Here is a 4,947-nt window from a genome sequence, read left to right as displayed (position 1 = left end):
AAAAAAAAAAAACAAAACCTATGTCAACATAAAACATCAACACAGATGTGTACAAATGTAAGATTTTTGAAGAATGAAGAACAAAAACTTTTAAAGACAAGTCATCAGAGAAGGAAGCATTTAAACAATACTATCCTGTCAGTATTGTATAGCCTAACCAATAATATAAAAACTGTAGGGTTTTTATACTACTGGTAAGGGCCGAGGACCAACTCTCAGCCTGAGGGTGACGCTGCGATTAACCTCTTTCTTATCACTTTCTAATATAAACTACCAGATTAGTTTTGAATGTTCCTCAATATGGTGAGGGATTTTATATTTCAGGTCAGCCTATACATAGTGTAGCTCTGTTGCAAGCAATCAACCGTAAACCTGTCTATTGTGGAGAAAAAGGTTTGGCAAAATGTTAACTAGACATATTTTATTTATTCAAACAAAAAATATATGTTCACTAGAACGAAAATCTGCAAAATCTTTAAATAAATGCTTTTCGTTATTCTCCCATCATTCACACAAGTCACTGCTACTTAATCAGTTGTTTGCAAGAAGAGCAAAGCTTGTTTTTTTTGTAAAACACAGCGGATTTCCACGACTATAGCCATTTGTATGTAAAATAAAGCTACATGTCTAGTTTTTTTGTAGATAAACAATTTCTAATTTCTAACATCTATATCTATACTATTATAATGAAGCGTAAACACACACTTCTTTGTTGCCTAAGATGTCAGCAATTATAGCATATTTTTAAATAATTATTTTTTTAATAGAAAGCCCTACACTTATGTCACGCTTTAGGCTATATATTTTCCTGCCATTAAACTTAGAAGGTAAATATTTTGGATGAAAACCCTAATGTGGGAAAGAGACCATAAATTGCTGCCAACATCAAGGAAGCAAGTTTGTCATGTCATGTCATTTTGACATTTGCTATTGATAATTTGACAAATGTAAATAATAAAATAAAGTTTTTACAATTGCAGATGAAGCCGCATGGGAACAGCTAGTTGTTTATATGACTAATTCCAAGAACTGTATGTTCCATATTATTGTCACATGAGTCACAATCTCTGATAAGACTTATCAGTCAGTTAACACTATTTACTATTTACCTTAATATTAACTAATGCTATAAAGTTGACTACACTATTGATAAGAAAATATTTTCTAGTAACACTTTTATTAATATTTTCATATCTGTTATTAATCATAATAATGTTATTTTGTTCATATGGAGTGTTGTATAATTTTTCACTACTGAATCAAAATTTATTCTAAATATCCACTTGTATTAACTTTTCCTAACATTATTTATCAATAAATAATACACAACTTTACTTAACATTATCTATAATTACATTCCTAGATAGAATTCCACTTTAATTGGAATTGAAAAAGTTGATTAGCTAATTATTTTTTAACAAGGTATTTTTACTTAAATATAAATACCCCAGTACATAACTAAGTCTTGTTATATTCTTAAACAAATGAATGTTGTTGTACAAGAAAGTGTTTCTTTTCTGTACATAGGAATGTATCAACAATGCTGTAATAGAAAACAAAAGATGAACGCTCGCTTGATGTAATTTTCTCCTACAAATTAATTTTAAATCAAAAGTTTTGATGACGAAAATTTATTTGCTACATCAAATAAAATTACTTGAAAATATAGTTACAAATTCACCAACAACGTCCTAGGTATGTATTTGCTATTAATAAACGAACAACTAAAAGATGGGTTCATATTTTGAGGAATGTGTTGAAATTTAATACAGCAAATTATAAATTCATTCAAGGTTACAAGGAACAGCGCAGTCATATTAATGTCTTTTAAATGTATTATATGAAGGTCACACTCAATCCCTTAATAGGCAGACTAAAACTAAAAACAGTAACATATGAAACAATATAATTATAGCACCACAGGTGTTTGAAAAAATACGCAAGCACAAAATACTGACCGTTTAAGTGCAGTGCTCACAAATTTTACAATATCCACAAAAAGTAACATAAAACACTTTCACTTTACATAAAACGTTTTGATAAAAAAATATTCTGAACACTTGAAAATATTTACATTAATGTAATATTTACAAATACACCACTTTCTACTGTACTCACTCTGCCAAACACTTGTAAAAAACTATAGAGTAGAACAGAATATAGAATGAAGTGAAGGTATAGACTATTTGATGTTGCCAGAATACTAGCAAATAAAAAGGAAACCAGAAACGACCAACACCTTAAATAAAAAGAAATGTTATACAATATGTTTTACTGATTATCTTAAGAAAAATAAGGGTAAGAATAGTAAAGTAATTTGTTGGTAAATTATATTTTGAATAATTTTTATTAAAAAGCAGACTTGATTGTCTATTGACTAAATGTTACTATTATAAGTAATCTGCCTATATAAGAGGATATTTTTGTGCCGAAACTTATTTACGTGGATTTTGACCTACCACATCTACGCAATATTTCATTTTAATTCAAATGTTCCCCGAAGTCATCTCAAAGAAAAATACATTTTTTTTTGTAGATAAATGCGTTGTCATCCAAGTCAATTTTTTATGAAAATTGAGTACACCTTATTTAACGTACTACTAAAGCAAATACATAGTCTATTCTAACTTTATTTTTTCTTTATATTTCGGCAAATTAAATACAAAACCTTGGCAACATTTGTAGTGCCGATTTTTGCCGGGCACAGGGCGCAACACAACATACAGTTCATATCATAGCTCTGTCGGAGTTCATACGAAAGCTGAACTGAATCATAGCTCAAAAACTTACGTACGTGGGCGGTAACAAAACATTGTTGCATGTGCGTGTTTATTTACAAAAAATATCCTTAATATTGACTGGGACACGGTGTTTTATAAATTTTTAAATAATACTGCTAATATTTTGTGAAAATTTAAAGTGAAATATATGAAAAACTCTGAAACATTCATTTATTGACTGTGAAAAACATATATTCGCGAAGATGACTGCGTCCACTATGATCGAATTGGAGTCTTGGATTATCTACCAATGTGTGCTGAATGAATGCCATGTATCCAACAGCTGTACGTATTATTAATGTATTTTTTTTAATAAATTTAATATGACATTTAAAAGATAACTAGTAAATCTTTAAAGATATAGGTAAAAATACTTTACTTTACAACGTTTAATTGAAAAGTCGAAGTATGTTAAGGTTCCTGTTGAAAATTTAATAATTCCTCAAACGGATTGGTCGTATTTGTTCCCCCCAGAGGGTAATTGTATGTGGTAAGAAGTTTCATTCACATTTTATCAGCTAATTGGTCAGACGGTATGTTTTAATTAACATTAATTGCTGAATGTTCGTTAACAACACGCTTGGTGCACTGCATTGGAGTTGTATTACTGTGTATTTACAGTAGGTAGAATAAAATCAATTGAATTTAACGAATTAAAACGAGTTTTTACACCTTGCCGTCAATTCTAGAAACACTTGTGCGATATATATTAGTCACTGCACACAAGGTGGAGTTACGAGTTTAGCGGGAAATTTCTGAAAAAAATTGTATGTATAAAGATAATATGTTGGTAATGACAGATTAAAAACTGCCATTTTTTCATCAACTGTCAAGGATTAATAGTGGATGTCGGTTTTTATCATCTGCCAGTTCTAACTTATAAAGTCTAGCTGAAGACCACACATAGTAGAGGAAAATCATAGCAGATGGTGATTCTGATGGTTGGTGAAGTTAAAAACGAGGGGAATAACGATAAAATTCCTGAGCAATCACATCAAATCTAATCATAAAATCCAACAGTGACTGCTTGTAGCAGTATTCAAAATTTAAAATAATGCTGAAAAACAAAAGTAAGCCTATGTGTTCTTCTAGACTATGACTATGTTCTACATCTATGCTATATTGTATCCAGATCAGATCAGCCGTTTAGGCTACAAACTCTAACAAACATCCATCCATCTAAACTTTCGCATTTATAATACTAGAATGATTACAAGCAAGAAGTTCCCGGTAAAAAGAAATGGAGTATGCGAGAGAATTGGTGATGATGACTTGGGATAGGTCGTCAAACCGTAATGAAAAGCCTATAATAAATAAAGATAAAACATGAATATAAAAAGATTGTATGAAAGAGATAGAGATGTAGGTTTGAAGAAAACTGTCGAGACTCCATAGTGGAGAGCAATGAGATGACGAAAAATTAAAAAGAAAATCAGCTATGTTAAAATAAGAATTTTAACGGAGCTTACCTTGGAATATTCCTCTCAGAACGTGGTTTTTAGCTTGTATTTACTTATTTGATATTCATACAGCGAGAATTGTTTTTTTTTTAATTTAATTCAAACTTCGTTTGCGGGATACATTTGTACTACAGATTAAAATACGTAAACGTAATTTTGTCTTAATATCTAAAGCCAGTCTGATGAAAACAGAAAATAACATTTCTACAGGAGAACTTTTTTGATATTCTTTGCCTAAAGACTTAGCGATAAGATTGTTTGCAGAAAAAAACAAAAGCGTCGTCTGAGATACAATTTAATAAAAGTTTGTGAAATAATCTCATGTTATACATTTTATGTAATAAAAGAGGCCTATATTATAGACATACATGTATAGACAGCGAGGGGACACGAGGGGATTAGGGTGAACTCCTCCATACGACCATAATTATAGTAGCTGCCACCCCCCCTTAGACCTAGCCTAGGTCATCGACCGTTTACGCAAATGGCTATACTTACGGTATTACAAAAAATGAACGCGCCAAACTTAGAAAGAACACCAAATAAAGTACATCCGTTCTGCCAAATTGTAAACGAAACTATTTAATTTTAGGAATTAATTCAAGCAATCATAGATTGCAAGCAATTTTCGATTTTTCGTATATGTACATAATTTACCCGACGTTCTTACGGTGATGGAAAACGTGATGTAACCTGTACATATCAGC

At 30.7% G+C, this 4,947-nt stretch overlaps 2 protein-coding genes across 3 annotated transcripts in view; one reads left to right on the top strand and one right to left on the bottom strand.

Annotated features, from left to right (window-relative positions):
* Positions 1 to 2,135, bottom strand: part of LOC106104736 (OTU domain-containing protein 7B-like) — a 16,275-nt gene extending 14,140 nt beyond the window's left edge. Inside the window, exon 1 of the mRNA XM_013284866.1 lies at positions 1,959 to 2,135. The gene's annotated coding sequence lies outside the window, so the exon portion shown is untranslated. The remainder of the gene's footprint in view (positions 1 to 1,958) is intronic.
* Positions 2,136 to 2,692: 557 nt separating this feature from the next.
* LOC106104896 (tumor necrosis factor, alpha-induced protein 8-like protein 2 A) overlaps positions 2,693 to 4,947 on the top strand; it is a 38,674-nt gene continuing 36,419 nt past the window's right edge. For both annotated transcript variants that reach the window (XR_001225698.1, XM_013285094.1), the window contains exon 1: positions 2,693 to 3,065. The gene's annotated coding sequence lies outside the window, so the exon portion shown is untranslated. The remainder of the gene's footprint in view (positions 3,066 to 4,947) is intronic.

Source organism: Papilio polytes, unplaced genomic scaffold (assembly GCF_000836215.1).
Source record: "Papilio polytes unplaced genomic scaffold, Ppol_1.0 DF823399.1, whole genome shotgun sequence".
NCBI classification, from domain to species: Eukaryota; Metazoa; Arthropoda; class Insecta; order Lepidoptera; family Papilionidae; genus Papilio; species Papilio polytes.
The sequence above is the reverse complement of the archived record's forward strand: the minus strand, read 5'-3'. Positions and strand labels throughout refer to the sequence as shown.